This window comes from Nerophis ophidion, linkage group LG03 (genome assembly GCF_033978795.1).
Source record: "Nerophis ophidion isolate RoL-2023_Sa linkage group LG03, RoL_Noph_v1.0, whole genome shotgun sequence".
Classification (NCBI taxonomy): Eukaryota; Metazoa; Chordata; class Actinopteri; order Syngnathiformes; family Syngnathidae; genus Nerophis; species Nerophis ophidion.
In genome coordinates this window covers 16,080,371-16,102,479 of record NC_084613.1, presented here as the reverse complement: position 1 = coordinate 16,102,479, position 22,109 = coordinate 16,080,371, and the positions used below count along the sequence as shown (strand labels likewise).

The 22,109-nt window shown below is 37.7% G+C and overlaps 1 long non-coding RNA gene across 1 annotated transcript; it reads left to right on the top strand.

Moving 5' to 3' along the window:
• Positions 1-2,678: 2,678 nt before the first annotated feature.
• Positions 2,679-3,975, top strand: LOC133548718 (uncharacterized). The gene is made up of 2 exons (XR_009805920.1): positions 2,679-2,768; positions 3,033-3,975. It is a non-coding gene; the product is annotated as an uncharacterized LOC133548718 (long non-coding RNA).
• Positions 3,976-22,109: the final 18,134 nt, after the last annotated feature.

Genomic DNA, 22,109 nt, shown 5'->3' with positions numbered 1-22,109 from the left:
GTCTGAATGAGTTGGAATTTTTCAAATCGGTCAAAAAATCGGTTGAAGTAGTAACATGTTCAGTTGAAAAATTGTATTACGTAATTACTGGAATTTCGGGAAAACTGGGAATTTTTTCAGTTCAAAACACAACTTTGTTTTTTGTCCTGATTTAGAAAATGTTTTGACAGTGAAACGGTTGAAATGCGTTGAAAAATATGTGAGGAGTAGCCGCTGAAAAAAAGAGGGAAATACGGTTTTGGAAAAACAGGAATTCTGGAAAATCCTGGAATTTTTTTTTTTACTTGTAAAAAAGACAGTTTAAATTTCCAAGACGGTGGAATGTGTTGCAGGTGGAATGGTTTGAATCGGTTGAAACGTGGAAATGGGGGAAGTTTGAAAAATAGCCAATTCATTTTGAATGGCGAAAAACCTGGAATTCTGGAAAATCTGGTAATTTTTGGAATTTGTCAAGGGAAAGCCCGCCGATTCCTGAATATGCTGAACAGTTTGAAGTTGTAACGGTTTGAATCAGATTAAAAATGTGGGAGTTGTGGCACTTTGAAAAATGTCCCCTTGATTTCAATGGGGATTTCCCCAAAAATTGGGAATTTCGGGAGAAGCGGGATTTTTTTTTGAACATGGTGAAAACTTGAATGGTCTAAATGAGTTGGAATTGTTCAAATTGGTCGATAAATGTTGAAGTAGTAACATGCTGAGTTGAGAAATGGTATTACGGAATTCCTGGAATTTCAGGAATTTTTCCAGTTAAAGAAACAAGCCTAGTTTTTTTGTCCTGATTAAAAGGAATGTTTTGTAGTCGCCCGAAAAAAGAGGGGGAATAGGGTTTTGAAAAAACAGGAATTCTGAAAAATCCTGGAATTTTTTTTAACTTGAGAAAAAACATAGTTTAAATTTCTAGGACGGTGAAATGTGTTGAAGGTGGAATGGTTTGAATCGGTTGAAACATGTGGAAATGGTGGAAATTTGAAAAATGGCCAATTCATTTTGAATGGCAAAAATGTCCCAGAAAACCTGGAATTCTGGGAAATCTGGTAATTTTTGGAATTTGTCACGGAAAAGCCCGCGAATTCCTGAATAGACTGACCAGTTTGATTTCAAAGGAACTTCCCCCAAAATTGGGAATTTCGGGAAAACCGGGATTTAAAAAAAAATGGTAAAAACTTGAATGGTCTGAATGAGTAGGAATTTTTCAAATCGGTCGATAAATCGGTTGAAAAAGTAACATGTTGAGTTGAAAAATTGTATTACGGAATTACTGGAATTTCGGGAAAACTGGTAATTTTTTCAGTTCAAAACACAACTTTGTTTTTTGTCCTGATTAAGAAGAATGTTTTGACGGTGAAACGGTTGAAATGCGTTGAAAAATGTGGAAGGAGTAGTCACCGAAAAAAAAGGGGGAAATAGTGTTGTGAAAAAACAGGAATTCTGGAAAATCCTGGAATTTTTTTTAACTTGTAAAAGAGACAGTTTAAATTTCCAAGACAAAGGAATGTGTTGCAGGTGGAATGGTTTGAATCGGTTGAAAAATGTGGAAATGGTGGAAGTTTGAAAAATGGCCAATACATTTTGAATGGCGAAAATGTCCCAGAAAACCTGTAATTCCCAGAAATTTGGTAATTTTTGGACTTTGTCAAGGGAAAGCCCGCAGATTCCTAAATAGGCTGAACAGTTTGAAGTTGAAACGGTTTGAATCAGATGAAAAATGTGGGAGTTTGAAGAATGTCCCATTGATTTCAATGGGAATTTCCCCCCAAAATTGGGAATTTCGGGAAAAGCGTGAATTTTTTTGGGAAAATGGTTAAAAAAAAACTTGAATGGTCTAAATGAATTGGAATTTTTCAAATCGGTCGATAAATGTTGAAGTAGTATTATGTTGAGATGAGAAAAGGCATTACGGAATTCCTGGAATTTCGGGAAAACCGGGAATTTTTCCAGTTCAAAAAACAACTACGTTTTTTTGTCCTGATTAAGAGGAATGTTTTAACGATGCCCCCTTCCTCCTGGGGAAACGCCACCTTAGAATATTCTGGAGAAAACGCTGAACCCCCAATTCCAACCCTTGACTGTGAGTGCCAAGCAGGGAGGCAATGGGTCCCATTTTTTACACTCTCTATTTTTTTGTCCTGTCCAGCTTCTCGGGTAAATCATATAGTTGATGTAGATGCCCCCATTTTTTCTTTTACACACTTTAACCACAAGGCCACTGAGCTGGTTTAGCTGATTGGAAAGCTAGCTTGCGCACCAAGTGGTTCCATGACAATGATTTCAGTTTTGCTTGATCTGCCGTTTTACTGCCCTGTCACAGGGCAGTAAAATAAACATGTACAGAATATTTCTGTGTAAATAACTCATTTCACAACGTATATATCTGCTGCGGCTAATATACCAAAGAAAAATATCCCTAAGATTTAGTGGGTGCGGCTTATACACAGTTTGTCTCGATAGTCCGGAAAATACGGTACATGTCATTACATTGTTTAACTTTTTTTTTTAACAACACATTTTTACAATATGTCCCTAAATGGAGTCTTTGTCTCGCTTCTAAATCCTGGACCAGGGGCAAGACATGCTTTAACATGCCCCAGGACACACACACACACGCACACACACGCATACACACACACACACACACACACACACACGCATACACACACACTAATCCTCTCGAAGGAGCAGCTTTAGTGTAACTCCTGTTGCAGCTGCTGCTGAAAGAATTGAGAAATTGTCCCGCTCAAGTTCAGCTGCATGGACAAATGTGTCTCAGGGTGAGCAAATGAAAACACACACACACACACACACACACACACACACACACACACACACACACTGCTTTATTAGAAATCTGATATCAAACTTTGCTTGTGTTAGGGCTTTCACATTAAGGTTGGAACGGTTTCAGAAAAACATCTCAGCCGCCCTTTGTGTTCTTGAGGGCTTGTATGTGCAGATGTAATCAGGGCTGGCTGATAAATTGATATCAATATCTACTTTGCGATACACGTAACCGATTTTTTTTTTCCCTTTCTTAGTCAGAAGCGTGAAAAAAAGGCACTCGCTCTCTGGTAACCCAGCAGGAAGTGGGAGCGACACGCTGACAGCCAATCAGGTAACAGTATCAACTGTCAAGTTTGCGATTGATTCTTTGCAGGGAGCCAGAAGAGAAAGTCAAAGTGAAGAAATTGTGGACACTATGGCACTAAAAGGACCGTAGTCGGACCTAACACCGCACCATCTCGCTCGCCCTTTAGAGCACAGCCGTAACTTCCTGGCACTAAACCTGCAATTTGGCACTATTCTCAGTCAATCTCAACCATCCATCCATGGATCCATTTTTCTACCACTTATTCCCTTCGGGGTAACACGGGGGGTGCTGGAGCCTATCTCAGCTACAATCGGGCGGAAGGCAGGGTACACTATGGACAAGTCGCCACCTCATCAGAGGGCCCCAATATCAACCATCCATCCATCCATCCATCCATTTTCTACTGCTTATTCCCTTTTGGGGTCGCGGGGGGTGCTGGCGCCTATCTCAGCTACGATCGGGCGGAAGGCGGGGTACACCCTGGACAAGTCGCCACCTCATCGCAGGGCCAGGACAGATAGACAGACAACATTCACACTCACCGATATTCTTTATTTAACCTCTAAAGGCCTTAGTGACCGCATGCGTGGACAGCATACTTGCCAACCCTCCCGGATTTTCCGGGAGACTCCCGAAATTCAGCGCCTCTCCTGAAAATCTCCTGGGACAAATTTTCTCCCGAAAATCTCCCGAAATTCAGGCGAAACTGGAGGCCACGCCCCCTCCAGCTCCATGCGGACCGACTCAATGTTGTGACCCTCTTAAACAAGACAATACTGCCATTTACTGTACATAGAATAGAATGTAAATATATTCTACATTTAAGTGCAGTCAAAGAAAATGCATTAGGGAGTCTGTTCTGAAGCCCACAGTAAAGAGATGTAACTTCATCCCGTCGCCTGGTTATAGACTCCAACCCAATATATTACACCGTCGACGAGCAAAATGAAGAAATACGCTTGTAAGTTCCAGAACGATTGGAAACAAGAATTTCAGTTTATCCAGGAGAGTTCTAAGGGAAAGGGGTATGTTGCCTGTAAATTTTGTAGAACGAACTTCTCCATTGAACACTCTCCATTGATATGCTCAGGCATGAACGGTCAGTCAGCAAAGCACAAAGCGTCCGCAGCGCAGCATCATTCACAACTCAGTATTATGGCCCACCTCGCAAAATGGAGACCCGATAGTGTAACTTATGCTGAGACAAAGATGGCTATGCTGATAGCTGGAAGCAACATCCCATTCTCATTTGTGGATGTCTACAACAAATCCGTGAAGGATGTTCCCGGATTCGGAGATCGCTCACCAATACGCAAATGGCAGAACAAAGGTTACTCAAATAGTGAAAGGTAAGTGTTGTTGTTGTTTTTTTTAGTACAGTACAGTACAGTTAGTAGAGCAACTGGGTTTTTATTACTGTGTATTTGATAGGTGCCGTCGGAAATTCAACTATTTCTTTTATTTATATATATAATAAAACAAATATATATAGCTAGAATTAACTGAAAGTCAAGTATTTCATACATAGATGTATATATATATCTATATATCTATATATATATATATATATATATATAGATATATAGATATATATATGAAATACTCGAGTTGGTGAATTATACGCCACCCCTCTTAACCACGCCCCCCGCCCCAACCACGCCTCCGCCCCACCCCAGACCACGCAACCCCCCACCTCCCGAAATCGGAGGTTCAAGGTTGGCAAGTATGGTGGACAGCACCTTTTAGCTCTTATTTCCAAAATTGTGTACACTACTGAATTGGGGTCTTATGCCGACATATGGACACTTATACTGCCATCTGGTGGTGTCAGAAGAGTGTAACATACAATGGAATTTGGAAAAAAAAGTGTAAAAATACAAATTAGCAATGTCACTACACATCTAGTGACGCACGCCGATAATATAATTATAATGGGGGACTTTAATATCCATATAAATACCCCATCAGACCCACCCTGCGTGGCACTCCAGACTATAATTTATAGCTGTGGTCTTACACAAATAATAAATGAACCCACGCATCGATGTCGTTGTGGTTTGTGTTGTGGTTTGTGCAGCCCTTTGAGACACTAGTGATTTAGGGCTATATAAATAAACATTGATTGACATGAAGTACACGTGTGTGTACTTATGGACTAAGTACATTATATAAAAAGAGGATTTTTAGTTTGTATTCTAATTAGTGAAGTGAATTATATTTATATAGCGCTTTTCTCTAGTAACTCAAAGCGCTTTACATTGTAAAACCCAATATCTAAGTTACATTTTTAAACCAGTGTGGGTGGTACTGGGAGCAGGTGGGTAAAGTGTCTTGCCCAAGGACACAACAGCAGTGACTAGATTGGCAGAAGCGGAGATCGAACTCGGAACCCTCAAGTTGCAGACAGGACTAACTTTCGAAATACAACAGCAAAACAGAACAAACTTTTGAACCAGATCGCTTAACCAGAAAAAACTTTAACCAAACAAGAAGTAACTTTAGAACTAGAGCACCAAAACAGAACTAACTCCAGAACTACATTAACGAATGAGCACTAACTTTAGAACTAGAACACAAACCAGACTAACTCTAGGACTAGAAAATCAAACCAAAACTAACTTTAGAAATGGAACACCAAGCCAGAACTAACTTTAGAACGAGAGCACCAAAATAGAACGAGAACAGAAAAACATGACTCATTTTAGAGCCAAATTACTTAACCAGAACCAACTTTAGAACTAGAAGACCACAAACAGAACTAACTTTATACCAGACAGTGGCTGTTTCGTCAAGATGTGTGAGAAATTACAAGTTCCTAACAGCGCCACCATGTGTCACAGGACTGGTGGAGCAGGCAGGTTCAGAGTGACGCACGCTCATAAAAGAGGAAACGGGAGCCAGCAGGAGAAAGGAGGTGGAATGTTCTGGAGGATTCTAACGAGCTGCTGGATGCATGAAAGGTCCTGACAAGAAATAGCGTGGAAAGGTCACACATACCGCCTGACCAGAAATAGTCCTAAAGTCATCCGTCACAGCAGTCCAAGGCTCGGGATGACATCAGGCCAGCTCTCTGGGAACATCCCGGATGATCTCAAATATTCACTCACAGATGGATGCTGCTCTCCTTTTGGACCAGATTGAACTTCAGAACGCTCAACCAGAACCAACTTAAGAACTGGAACACCAAACCAGAACTAACTTCAGAGCTAAAACAGCAAAACAGGAATATCTTTAGAACTCAAAGAGCAAAACAGAACTAACTTTAATACAATTACACCAAACCAGAACTAACTTTAGAACTGGAACATCAAACCAGACCTAACTTTAGAAATGGAACACCAAACCAGAAATAACTTTAGAAATAGAACAGCAAAACACGACTAACTTTAGTACTAGAACGGCAAAACAGGAATAACATTAGAAACAGGACTAACTTTAGTACAAGTACACCAAACCAGAACTAACTTTAGCACTAGAAAACCAAACCAAAAACAACTTTAGAACTAGCACAGTGCAACTTTAGAACTAGAACACCAAGCAAGATTAACTTTAGAACTGGAAGACCAAACTAGAAATAATTTTAGAACTAAAACAGCACAACAGGACTAACGTTAGTACTAGTACGTCAAACCAGGACTAACTTTAAAAGTAGAAAACCAAACCTGAACCAACTTTAGACCTGGAACACCAAACCACAACTAACTTCAGAACTACAACAGCAAAACAGGAATAACGTTAGTACTAGTACGTCAAACCAGGACTAACTTTAGAACTGAAACACCAAACCACGACTAACTTTAGAAATACAACATCAAAACAGGGCTAACTTTAGTACTAGTACACCAAACCAGAACTAACTTTAGAACTGAAACACCAAACCACGACTAACTTTAGAAATACAACATCAAAACAGGGCTAACTTTAGTACTAGTACACCAAACCAGAACTAACTTTAGAACTAGAAAAACCAAACCAGAACAAACTTTAGAACTGGAACACCAAACCAGAACTAAATTTAGAACTGGAACACCAAACCAGAACCAACTTTAGAACTAGAACAGAAAAACAGGAATAACATTAGAAATAGAACAGCAAAACAGGACTAACTTTAGTACTACTACACCAAATCAGAACTAACTTTAGCACTAGAAAACCAAACCAATAACAACTTTAGAACTAGCACAGCGCAACTTTAGAACTAGAACACCAAACAAGACTAACTCGAGAACTGGAAGACCAAACTAGAACTAACTTTAGAACTTGAACAGCACAACAGGACTAACTTTAGTACTAGTACACCAAACCAGGACTAACTTTAAAAGTAGAAAACCAAACCTGAACCAACTTTAGACCTGGAACACCAAACCACAACTAACTTCAGAACTACAACAGCAAAACAGGAATAACTTTAGAACTCAAACAGCAAAACAGGACTAACTTTAATAAAGTACACCAAACCAGAACTAACTTTAGAACTGGAAGAGCAGACCAGAACTAACTTTAGGAATAAAACAGCAAAACAGGACTACCGGTATGTTTAGTACTAGTACACCAAACCAGGACTAATTTTACAACTACAAAACAAAACCAAAAACAACTTTAGATCTAGCACAGCACAACTTTAGAACTAGAACACCAAACAAGAAGTAACGTTAGAACTGGAAGACCAAACTAGAACTAACTTTAGAACTAGAACCGCACAACAGGGCTACCTTCAGTACTAGTACGCCAAACCAGGACTAATTTTAGAACTAAAAAAAAAAAACAGAACAAACTTTAGAACTAGCACATTGGCCCTGCGATGAAGTGGCGACTTGTCCAGGGTGTACACCGCCTTCCGCCCGATTGTAGCTGAGATAGGCGCCAGCGCCCCCTGCGACTCCAAAAGGGAGTAAGCGGTAGAAAATGGATGGATGGATGGACATTCAAACAAGGACTAACTTGAAAACTAGCACAGCAAAACAGGAATAACTATAAAACTACTACACCAAACCATAACTAACTTTAGAACTGTATCACCAAACCAGAACTAACAGCAAAACAGGACTAACTTTATTACTAGACAGCAAAACAAGACTAACTTTAGTACTAGACAGCAAAACAGGACTAACTTTAGTACTAGTACACCAAACCAGCACTAACTTTAGAACTACAACAGCAAAACAAGACTAACTTTAGTACTAGTACACCAAACCAGACCTAACTTTAAAATTCTAAAAAAAAAACCACAACTAACTTTAGAACTAGCACAGCAAAACATGACTAACTTTAGAACTAGAACAGTAAAACAGGACTAGGTTAAATACAAGTACACCAAACCAGAATCAACTTTAAAACCAGAACACCAAACTAGACCTAACTTTAGAACTAGCACAGTAAAACAGGACTAAGTTTAAAACAAGTACACCAAAACAGAACTAAATTAATAACTGGAACACCAAACCAGTACTAACCTTAGTACTAGAACAGCAAACCAGAACTAACTTTAGACCTAGAAAATCAAACCAGACCTAACTCTCAAACTAGCACAGAAAAACAGGAATAACTTTACAACTAGAACACCAAACAAGTACTAACTTTATATCTGGAAGACAAAACTGGAACTAATTTTAGAACTACAACAGTAAAACAGGACTAATTTTAAAAATAGAAAACCAAACCACAATTAACTTTAGAACTAGCACACCAAACCAGAACTAACTTTAAGAACTAGCACAGCAAAACGGGACTAGCTTTATATCTACAACAGCGAAACAGGACACACTTTAAAACTAGATTACCTAATGAACACTAACTTTAAAACTATAACACCAAACCGGAACTAACTTTAGAACTAGATTACCTCACCAGAAATACTTTAATGCTAATGAGCAGTGTGTTGTGTAACTTTAATGCTGAGTTGTGTTGTGTAACTTTAATGCTAATGAGCAGTGTTTTGTGTAACTTTAATGTTAATGAGCAGTGTGTTGTGTAACTTTTATGTTAATGAGCAGTGTGTTGTGTACCTTTAATGCTAATGAAAAGTGTGTTGTGTAACTTTAATGCTAATGAAAAGTGTGTTGTGTAACTTTAATGCTAATGATCTGTGTGTGTAACATTAATGCTAAGGACCAGTGTGCGTGGAACTTTTATGCTAATGAGCAGTGTGTTGTGTAACTTTAATGCTAATGAGCAGTGTTTTGTGTAACTTTAATGTTAATGAGAAGTGTGTTGTGTAACTTTAATGTTAATGATCAGTGTGTTGTGTAACTTTTATGCTAATGAGCAGTGTGTTGTGTAACTTTAATGCTAATGAGCAGTGTTTTGTGTAACTTTAATGTTAATGAGCAGTGTGTTGTGTAACTTTTATGCTAATGAGCAGTGTGTTGTGTAACTGTAATGCTAATGAGCAGTGTTTTGTGTAACTTTAATGTTAATGAGAAGTGTGTTGTGTAACTTTTATGTTAATGAGCAGTGTGTTGTGTAACTTTTATGCTAATGAGCAGTGTCTTGTGTAACTTTAATGCCAATTAGAAGTGTGTGTAACGTCAATGTTAATGAGATGTTTGTGTTACTTTAATGCTAATGAGCAGTGTGTTGTGTAACTTTAATGCCAATTAGAAGTGTGTGTAACGTCAATGTTAATGAGATGTTTGTGTTACTTTAATGCTAATGAGCAGTGTGTTGTGTAACTTTTATGCTAATGAGCAGTGTGTTGTGTAACTTTTATGCTAATGAGCAGTGTGTTGTGTAACTTTTATGCTAATGAGCATTGTGTTGTGTAACATTAAAGGCCTACTGAAAGCCACTACTACCCACCACGCAGTCTGATAGTTTATATATCAATGATGAAATATTAACATTGCAACACATGCTAATACGGCCTTTTTAGTTTACTAAATTGCAATTTTAAATTTCCCCGGAGTTTCGTCCTGGAAACGTCGTGTAATGATGACGTGTACGCAAGACGTCACAGGTTTTTAGGAAGTATGAGCGCTGCACACACACACACACACACACACAGCTAAAAGTCGTCTGCTTTAACGGCATAATTTCACAGTATTTTGGACATCTGTGTTGCTGAATCTTTTGCAATTTGTTCAATTAATATTGGAGAAGTCACTGTAGAAAGATGGAGTTGGGAAGCTTTAGCCTTTAGCCACACAAACACACGGTGATTCCTTGTTTAAAATTCCTGGAGGTGAAACTTCACTATGGATCAGAGCGCAGTCAAGCGAACATGAAACACGACGGAATGTCAATCAGCAGGTTTCGGTGAGAAAATTGTGGTTAAGAAGTCACTTCTTACCGGAGAAAAGCTGAGCTTGTGTCGTCCGTAGCTGCAGTCGACTCCCTGAGACACTGGCGTCAACACACTCGTGGACATACACCCTTCCAACTATCAGGTACTATTTAACTCACTAAAACACTAGCAACACAATAGAAAGATAAGGGATTTCCCAGAATTATCCTAGTAAATGTGTCTAAAAACTTTGGAATCCGTCCCAATGCAACTGTGTTTTTTTTTTCTAGTCCATCGCTATCAATATCCTCAAACACAAATCCTTCATCCTCGCTCAAATGAATGGGGAAATTGTCGTTTTCTCGGTCCAAATAGCACTTTTTGTTGGAGGCTCCCATTATAAACAATGTGAATATGTGAGGAGCCCCCACAATTGCGATGTCATCATCTGCTATTTCCGGTGGAGGCAGAGCTTTTTTCTTAGCACCGAAAGTTGCAAACTTTATCGTGGATGTTCTCTACTAAATCCTTTCAGCAAAAATATGGCAACATCGCGAAATGATCAAGTATGACACATAGAATGGACCTGCTATCCCCGTTTAAATAAGAACATCTCATTTCAGTAGGCCTTTAATGCTAATGAAAAGTGTGTTGTGTAACTTTAATGCTAATGAGTTGTGTTTTGTAACTTTAATGCTGAGTTGTGTTGTGTAACTTTAATGCTAATGAGCAGTGTTTTGTGTAACTTTAATGTTAATGAGCAGTGTGTTGTGTAACTTTTATGTTAATGAGCAGTGTGTTGTGTACCTTTAATGCTAATGAAAAGTGTGTTGTGTAACTTTAATGCTAATGAAAAGTGTGTTGTGTAACTTTAATGCTAATGATCTGTGTGTGTAACATTAATGCTAAGGACCAGTGTGCGTGGAACTTTTATGCTAATGAGCAGTGTGTTGTGTAACTTTAATGCTAATGAGGAGTGTTTTGTGTAACTTTAATGTTAATGAGAAGTGTGTTGTGTAACTTTAATGTTAATGATCAGTGTGTTGTGTAACTTTTATGCTAATGAGCAGTGTGTTGTGTAACTTTTATGTTAATGAGCAGTGTGTTGTGTAACTTTTATGCTAATGAGCAGTGTGTTGTGTAACTGTAATGCTAATGAGCAGTGTTTTGTGTAACTTTAATGTTAATGAGAAGTGTGTTGTGTAACTTTTATATTAATGAGCAGTGTGTTGTGTAACTTTTATGCTAATGAGCAGTGTGTTGTGTAACTTTAATGCTAATGAGCAGTGTTTTGTGTAACTTTAATGTTAATGAGCAGTGTGTTGTGTAACTTTTATGCTAATGAGCAGTGTGTTGTGTAACTTTAATGCCAATGAGCAGTGTGTTGTGTAACTTTAATGTTAATGAGCAGTGTGTTGTGTAACTTTTATGTTAATGAGCAGTGTGTTGTGTACCTTTAATGCTAATGAAAAGTGTGTTGTGTAACTTTAATGCTAATGAAAAGTGTGTTGTGTAACTTTAATGCTAATGAGCTGTGTGTGCAACATTAATGCTAAGGACCAGTGTGCGTGGAACTTTTATGCTAATGAGCAGTGTGTTGTGTAACTTTAATGCTAATGAGTGTGTTCTTGGTTGACTTTTGTGCGACACAGGTGTAATATGTGACACAACCAGCAGGTGGATACAAATGATGCAGTGCATTAACGACAAAACATCGATAGATTGTTGCCGCGGTTACTTGGTTAGCATTAGCATAGGCTAGCATCAACAAAGGGTGTGGGGGGTGGGGTTGGGCAGAAGTGCATGGTCGGGTATGAAAGCGATCCGGCCTTTGAGCGGACGGGCAAATGAAAAGCAAACAAAAGTCTCTTCCCATGATCCCGTGCTCCCCGCCGCCGCGCCAATGCTAACAACGCCATTAGCATAAATATCAAACAATGGGCGGGTCCAGATGGCGGGGATTATGTCGCCTTAAAGTCATTAGCGTCACATCCTCCTCCCTAAGTCCTCTCTCAGCTGCACACTGGGATCACTTTCCGGGCCCACGTGGGCCCCGGGGCCGAGGAGCGTCTCCCGGCGAGGACGGCGAGCGTCTCACGCCGGCCCGCAACCCGAAACCTCAGACGGGCTTAGAGGAGTTTTGATATCGATTAGATTTGTGACACTCGATCCCGACAAGGCCCCCCGACGCTCAACATCTGCACGGGATAACGAGGGGGAGGGGCGGAGGTGGTCCCCCTCTCTTGGCACTGAGTAAACACCGAGGACTTTGGAGATGGAGGAGGGGTGTCTGGGAAGGCACACCATGCTAAATAACTCATTTTTGCGAATACTGTAAGCATCTTTTAAGATAAACATAACATTAACCATGCGAGTCCACATGCTATATTACTCGTCTTTTTACTGTCATAATCCCATCGAGGCTGTTTTGATTTAGTTTTATGTTTTGCTGCATTAGGCGTTGCTTCCCGTCACACTCTTCTTTTGTTCCACTTTCGCTGATCGTCCACACCTGTGCCACGTTTGTTAATTAGGAGGTTCCTTATTAAAGGGACCTTTTCACCCGCACGTCGCCTGCCGTTTCTGCACCCTGGGGTCACGCCGACAGTCACCATGCGCCACCTTGAAATAATTTTATATATTAGTATTTTATTTTATTTTTTATTTTGTGTGATTTATTAATTAAAAAAATAATTATATTAAAAAATAACAGTAAAAAAATAAAATAAACAAGTATAGAGTAAACACCAGGCCTTTGGAGATAGAGGAGGGGTGTCTGGGGAGGAACACCAGGACTTTGAACCTTCTGACATGTCAAAGTCCAAGAAGGTTCTGGTCATGGTCTTGCTTAACTTATTCAACATTAGCGGCAGAAGGACCGAAAATGCGGTTCTCGGAATAAAAACAAAACGTGTCTTACAGCAAATGATTTTTTGTGTACGTATGTGATGATTTTAATCGACTATTTCCAAATCGGCGCTACTCTTCTTTTGTTCCACTTTCGCTGATGGTCCACACCTGTGCCACGGTTGTTAATTAGGAGGTTCCTTATCAAAGGGACCAATTCACCCGCACGTCGCCTGCCGTTTCTGCACCCTGGGGTCCCGCCGAGAGTCACAATGTGTCACCCTGACACAATTAATTTAATTTTTTATTTTATGTGATTTTTTAATAAAAAAAAACTATTTATGTGATTTTTTAAATAAAAAATTTAATTAAATATATTTTTTATTTGAAAATAATACTAAAACAAAAACAAGTATAGAGTAAACATCAGGACTTTGAAGATGGAGGAGGGGTGTCTGGTGAGGCACACCAGGACTTTGAAGCTTCTGACACATCAAAGTCCAAGAAAGTTCTGGTCACGGTCTTGCTTATCCAACATTAGAGGCAGAAGGATCGACAATGTGGTTCTCGGAAAATAAACTGTGCGTCTTACAGTAAAGTATTTTTTTCTTGGGTGGTCGTGATGATTTCAATCAACTGTTTCGAAATAGGCGCTATCTAAGCAGGTAATTAGAAGGTTCCTTATCAAAGGGACCTTTTCACCCGCACGTCGCCTGCCGTTTCTGCACCCTGGGGTCACACCGACAGTCACCATGCGCCACCTTGACAGAGTCGATTGAAAAAAGTTTTCATATCTTTATATATTAGTATTTTATTTGATAAAATGTGTCATATTTTATGTGATTTTATTATAATAAATAAAATATTTTTGAACTTGAAAAAATTACAAAAAAAAAAGTATTTAAAAATTGTTTTTTGATTTAGTTTAATAGAAATGCTAATAATATTAATATTAATAACGAGAGTGCAAACCCTAGAGACAGGAAGAGTGTTCCTAAAGCGTGTTGGCCCGCCAAGCGCCACAAACGGTACGCAAACAAGCCGGCGGCCGTCTCGGGTTTCAAAGTCAAAGTGGTCCGCGCCAGCTGTGGACCCGGGCCCGGTTTCTCCACCCCCCATGCGGCGAGACCAGGGCCAGGACGAAGACGGACCAACGAGCATGTTTGACAGACTGCACATGTTTTCCGAGCGACGAGATCAAGCTGCTCCGTGAACGCGGCGGCCATCTTGGCGCTAACACATTAGCTGAGAGCGCTAAAGATGATCCTGGCCAACACTGATTATTGTGCAACATTCAAAGACCAAAAAAAAAACAGACGGCTGGTGAAACTAACAAAGCCTAAATTAGCCATGCTAGTCAACATGCTAACTTACTGGTCTTTTTAATGATTCTAATAAACATGTTAGCTATCCTACTTTATCAAACTACAAAACATAACAATGATGCTAGTCAATATGCTAAGTTACTCAACTTTTTAAGGATTATATTAATAAACATGTTAGCTATGTTAGGTTTGAGCTAACACACTTAAAATTAGCCATGCTAGTCAACATGCTAAGTTACTAAACCTTTTAAGGATTATATTAACAAACATGTTAGCCATGTTAGTTTTGAGCTAACACACTTAAAATTAGCTATTCTAGTCAACATGCTAACTTACTAAACTTTTTAAGGATTATATTATTAAAATGTTAGCCATGCTAGTTTTAGGATAACACACTTAAAATTAGTCATGCTAGTCAACATGCTAAGTTACTAAACTTTTTAATGATTATATTAATAAACATGTTAGCCATGCTAGTTTTAAGCCAGGGGTAGGGAACCTATGGCTCGCGAGCCAGATGTGGCTCTTTTGATGACTGCATCTGGCTCTCGGATAAATCTGAGCTGACATTGCTTAACATGATAAGTAATGAATAATTCCACTTGTAATTACATTGTTCAAAATAATGTTCAAAATATAAAGCATTCTCATGCATTTTTAATACATCCATCCGTTTTCTACCGCACCTGTTAAAGAAGTTGCGTTAATGGTAAGAAATTATTTATTTATTATTGGTTAGTGTGGGGCTTGCCCTCCTGGGGGTTCTTCAGACCACCAAGCACCGACATGGGAGCCTGTTTTAGGGTTACAATATTGTTCTATTTTTCAATAAGTCTCTCATTTGCTTTCTAGCAATTGTAATTTTCTCTTTCGTTCTTGCTCGCGCTCCAGCCCCAACTTCACCTCTCCTCCTGGCTGTTGCTTATAACAGAGCGACAAGTGATTAGATAGCAAGGCCCAGGTGGGCCATCTACGCACCTGTCGCTGATTTCGAGGCCAGGCCTGGCACACCCCAGTTCGCTGCAGGCCCTCAGGCCACGCCCCCTCCACAGTTAGCTTCAGAATAACAATGTTATTACAGACCTATTATACTCTATATATGTTGGTCTTACTTAAAAATGCATGCGTTTATTTGTGTTCAGTGTTTAAAAAAAATATTATATAGCTCTTACGGAAATACGTTCTAAAATATTTGGCATTTTGGCTCTCTCAGCCAAAAAGGTTCCCGACCCCTGTTTTAAGCTAACACACTTAAAATTAGCCATGCTAGTCAACATGCTAAATTACTCAACTTTTTAAGGATTATATTAATAAACATGTTAGCCATGCTAGTTTTAAGCTAACACACTTAAAATTAGCCATGCTAGTCAACATGCTAAGATACTAAACTTGTTAAGGATTATATTTATAAACATGTTAGCCATGTTAGTTTTGAGCTAACACACTTATAATTAGCCATGCTAGTCAACATGCTAATTTACTAGACTTTGTAAGAATTATAACATTAAACATGTTAGCCATGTTAGTTTTAACATAACAAACATATTATTAGCCATGCTAGTCAACATGCTAAGTTACTAAACTTTTAAGGATTATATTAATAAACATGTTATCCATGCTAGTTTTAAACTAACAAACATAACCTTAACCATGCTAGTCAACAAGCTAAATTACTATACTTTTTAACAATTATACCAATAAGCATGTTAGGCATGATAGTTTTAAGCTAACAAACGTAACATTAGCCATGCTAGTCAACATGCTGACTTACTAAACTTTTTAAGGATTATAACATTAAATATGTTAGCCATGCAAGTTTCAAGCTAACAAACATTAGCCATGCTAGTCAACATGCTAATTTACTAAACTTTTTAAGAATTATAACATTAAACATGTTATTCTTGCTAGTTGTAACAAAACAAACATAACATTAGCCATGCTAGTCAACATTCTAAGTTACTAAACTTTTTAAGGATTATATTATTAAAAATGTTAGGCATGATAGTTTTAAGATAACAAACATAACATTGGCCATGCTAGTCAAGATGCTAATTTACTAAGGATTATACCAATAAACATGTTTGGCAGGCAAGTTTCAAGCTAACAAACATGATATTAGCCATGCTAGTCAACATGCTAAGTTACTGAACTTTTTAAGAAATATAACATTAAACATGTTTGCCAGGCTAGTTTTAAGCTAACAAACATAACATTAACCATGCTAGTCAACAAGCTAAATTACTATACTTTTTAACAATTATAACAATAAGCATGGTAGGCATGATAGTTTTAAGATAACGGACATAACATTAGCCATGCGAGTCAACATGCTGGTTTACTAAACTTTTTAAGGATTACAACAATGAACATGTTAGCCATGCTAGTTTCAAGCTAACAAACAGCCATGCTAGTCAAGATGCTAATTTACTAAACTTTTTAAGAATTATCACATTAAACGTGTTAGCCTTGCTAGTTTTAACAAAACAAACATAATATTAGCCATGCTAGTCAACATTCTAATTTACTAAACTTTTTAAGGATTTTATTATTAAAAATGTTAGGCATGCTAACAAACATAACATTGGCCATGCTAGTCAAGATGCTGATTTACTAAGGATTATACCAATAAACATGTTTGGCATGCAAGTTTCAAGCTAACAAACATGATATTAGCCATGCTAGTCAACATGCTAAGTTACTGAACTTTTTGAGAAATAAAACAAACATGTTTGCCAGGCTAGTTTTAAGCTAACAAACATAACATTAACGATGCTAGTCAACAAGCTAAATTACTATACCTTTTAACAGTTATACCAATAAGCATGTTAGGCATGCTAGTTTCAAGCTAACAAACATTAGCCATGTTAGTCAACATGCTAATTTACTAAACTTTTTTAAGAATTATAACATTAAACATGTTAGCCATTCTTGTTTTAAGCTATCATACATAACATTAGCCATGCTAGTCAATATGCTAAATTACTAAACTTTTTAAGGATTATACCAATAAGCATGTTAGCCATGCAAGTTTCAAGCTAACAAACATTAGCCATGCTAGTCAACATACTAAGTTACTAAACTTTTCAAGGATTATATTATTAAAAATGTTAGGCATGATAGTTTTAAGCTAACAAACAGAATATTAGCTATGCTAGTCAACATACTAAGTTACTCAACCTTTAAGGTTTATACCAATAAGCGAGTTAGCCATGCTAGTTAAAGTTAAAGTACCAATGATTGTCACACATTTTCAAGCTAACAAACATTAGCCGTGCTAGTCAACATACAAAGTTACTAAACATTTCGTTTACTATACTAACAGACATGTTTCACATGTTAGTTTTAAGCTAACAAACAACATTAGTCATGCTAGTCAAAATGCTAAAATGGAAAACTTTTTAAGGATTATACCATTAAACATGTTAGCCATGCTAGTTTCGAGCTAACAAACCTAACATTAGCCATGCTAGTCAGCATGGTAAATTACTAAACTTTTTAAGGATTATACCAATAAACATGTTAACCATGTTTATTTCAAGCTAAAAAACCTTAGCCATGCTAGTCAGCATGCTAAGTTACTAAACTTTTTAAGGATTATACTGATAAACATGTTAGCCATGCTAGTTTCAAGCTAACAAACATTAGCCATGCTAATCAACATGCTAAGTTACTATACTTTTCAAAGATTATAATAATAAACATTTTAGCCATGCTAGTTTCAAGCTTATAAACATTAGCCATGCTAGTCAACATGCTAAATTACTATACTTAAGGATTATTTTATTAAAAATGTTAGGCATGATAGTTTTAAGCTAACAAACATAACATTAGCCATGCTAATCAACATGCTAAATTACTAGTCTTTTTAATCATTATACAAAAAAAAACTTGTTAGCCATGCTAGTTATTAAGATAACAAAGCCATGCATGTTAAGCTCATAGTCATCCCACTTGGTTGTGAGTTTTTCCTTGTCCTTATGCTGAGCCGAGGATGTCGTTCTGGCTTGTGCGGCCCTTTGAGACACCTGTGATTTGGGGCTGTATAAATAAACATTGATTGATTGATTGAAGTAACTCGACCTTTTAGTCCCACTTGCTAGTTAATAAATTAATAAAAAAATAAAATAGCATTTTAATGGAATCTTATAAAGTGAAATGAGAAGTTAAATGATACAGAGGAGGCTCAAAGTTGGGCTTTTTAAAGGCAGCGTGCTGCCTTCACTGCCCACTCAGACGTTTACACTTGACATTGGTGCGTTGACCCGTCTGGGGGGATTTTATGCCCCGCCCACTTTGTCCTGGTTGACCCCCGCGACCAAGCGGAGCTGCGTATACATTCTTCATCAATCCTTTGAGGCCGCCCACCGAGACGCTCTTCATCCCCTGATCAAAAACTAACCTGTTGACACGTCTGGTCTCCCCCAGAACCCCCCACGCCACCTCTAATTGGACCGGCCGTGGGAAGGAGGAGGAGGGGCTTCATTAGGCGGGGGGGAAGTGAAAGGTCAAGCAGTCAACTTGTCAACATGGCGGTCAGGTTAGCAAAAATCCCAATTTTTAAGCATGATAATGATTATTATTTTACATCTGTGTTAAATATCTCGCCAATGTTTTGAAATGTTTTAGTAATAAGACACAAAGGTTAGCAATGCTATGTTAGCTTCAAGCCAACATTACATTTTAATATTATGCTAGGTTAGCAACGCTAGCAGCTATACTAGTTAGAATGCCCAAAATTACATTTTAAAATCATGCTAGGTTAGCGACACTGGCATAGCTATGTTTGCTAAAATGCTAACAGTACATTTTAACATCATGCTCAGTTGGCAACACTAGCATAGCTATGCTAGCTACAATGTTAGCAAAACATTTTAACATCACTCTAGGTTAGCCACACGAGCAGCTTTATTAGCTAGAATAAACAAAATTACATTTGATCATTATGCTAAATTAGCGACACTGTCATAGCTATGCTTGTTAAAATGCTAACAGTACATTTTAACATCATGCTAAGTTGGCAACACTAGCATAGCTATACTAGCTACAATGTTAACAAAACATTTTATCATCACGCTAGGTTAGCACCACGAGCAGCTTTATTAGCTATCCATCCATCCATTTCCTACCGCTTATTCCCTTTGGGGTAGCGGGGGGCGCTGGTGCCTATCTCAGCTACAATCGGGCGGAAGGCGGTATACACCCTGGACAAATCGCCATCTCATCACAAGGCCAACACAGATAGACAGACAACATTCACACACTAGCTAGAATAAACAAAATTACATTTCATCATTATGCTAAATTAGCAACACTGGCATAGCTATGCTAGCTAAAATGCTAACAGTACATTTTAACATCATGCAAAGTTGGAAACAATAGCACAGCAATGCAAGCTACAATGTTAACAATACATTTTTATATCATGCTAGGTTAGCAACACTAACGTAGCGCTGTTAGCAACAATGTGAATATTACATTTTAAATTTCTGCTGGATTAGCAAAAATAGCATAGCTATGTTAGCTGCAATGCTGACAATAAATTTTAACATCATGCTAGACTTACGACACTTGCATTGTTATGTTAGCTACAATGTTAACAATACATTTTAACATCACGCTAGATTAGCAACACTAGCAGCTTTATTAGCTAGAATGCACAAAATTAAATTTTAACATCATGCTAGATTAGCGACACTGGCATAGTTATGTTTGCTAAAATGTTTGTTAACAGTAAAGTTTACCATCATGCTTAGTTGGCAACACTAGCATATCTATGCTAGCTACAATGTTAACAATTCGACACCACACAAGGTTAGCAACACTAGCATAACTTCGTTAGTTACAATGCTGACATACTTTAAAATAATGCTAGGTTAGCAATACTAGCATAGCTATGTTAGCTTCAATGCGAACATTACATTTTAATATTATGATAGATTAGCAACATTAGTGCCTATATTCGCCAAAATGCTAACAATACATTTTAACATCATGCTACGTTAGCAACACTAGCATATCTTTTTTTGCTACAATGCTAACATTATATTATAAATTTAGGCGAGATTAGCAAAAAAAGCATAGCTATATTAGCTACAAAACTAACAGTACATTTTAACATCATGCTAGGTTAGCAACACTAGCAGAGCTTTTTTAGCTACAATGCTAAATTACATTTTAAATTTATGCTAGATTAGCAAAAATAGCATAGCTATGTTGGCTACAATGCTAATCATACGTTTTAACATCATGCTAGGTTAGCAACACTAGCATAGCTATGTTAGCTTCAATGCAAACATTGCATTTTAACTTAATGCTAAATAAGCAAACAAGCTACATTAGGTAGAATGCTAACAACATTTTAACATACTAGGTCAATGACTTTAGCATAGCCATGTTAGCTACAATGCTAACAGTAAATTTGAACATTACACTGGGTTAACAACACCAGCATAGCTATATGAACTACAATGCTAAAATTGCATTTTAACATCATGCTAGACTTACAGCACAAGCATTGTTATGTTAGCTATGATGCTAACAGTAAGTTTTGACATCATGCTAGGTTAGCAACACTAGCATAGCTATGTTAGCTTCAATGAAAACATTGCATTTTAACTTATAGCTAGAATACCAGCAGAAGCTACGTTAGATAGAATGCTAACACTACATTTTAACGTAATGCCACGTAAAGGACACAAACATAGCTACGTTAACTACAATGCTAACAGTAAATTTGAACATTACACTGGGTTAACAACACCAGCGTAGCTATATGGGCTACAATGCTAACATTACAATTGAACTTGATGCTACATTAGCAACGCAAGTTGCTGACAATATATTTTAACTTTATGCTGGATCAGCGACAAGAGCCGCTATATTAGGTAGAATGCCAACATTACATTTGAACTTTATATTAGATTAGCAAAAATAGTATAACTATGTTAGTTACAATGCTAAAAATGCATTTTAACATCATGCTAGTCTTACGACACTAGCATTGTTATGTTAGCTCCAAGGTTAACAGTACATTTAGACACCATACTAGGTTAACAACTCAAGCTACGTTGGGTAGAATGCTAACACTACATTTTAACTTAATGCCAGATCAAAGACACAAGCATAGCTATGTTAGCTACAATGCTAACAGTAAATTTGAACATTACGCTGGGTTAACAACATCAGCGTAGCTTTATGAGCTACAATGCTAACATTACAATTGAAATTGATGCTACATTAGCAACGCAAGTTGCTAACAAAATATTTTAACTTTATGCTGGATCAGCGACAGGAGCCGCTATGTTAGGTAGAATGCTAACATTACATTTGAACTTTATACTAGATTAGCAAAATTAGTATAGTTATGTTAGCTACAGTGCTAAAAATGCATTTTAACATCATACTAGACTTACGACACTAGCATTGATATGTTAGCTCCAAGGTTAACAGTACGTTTAGACACCATGCTAGGTTAGCAACTCGAGCTACTTAGGGTAGAAGGCTAACACTACATTATAACTTAATGCCAGGTCAAAGACACAAGCATAGCTATGTTAGCTACAATGCTAACAGTAAATTTGAACATTACGCTGGGTTAACAACATCAGCGTAGCTTTATGAGCTACAATGC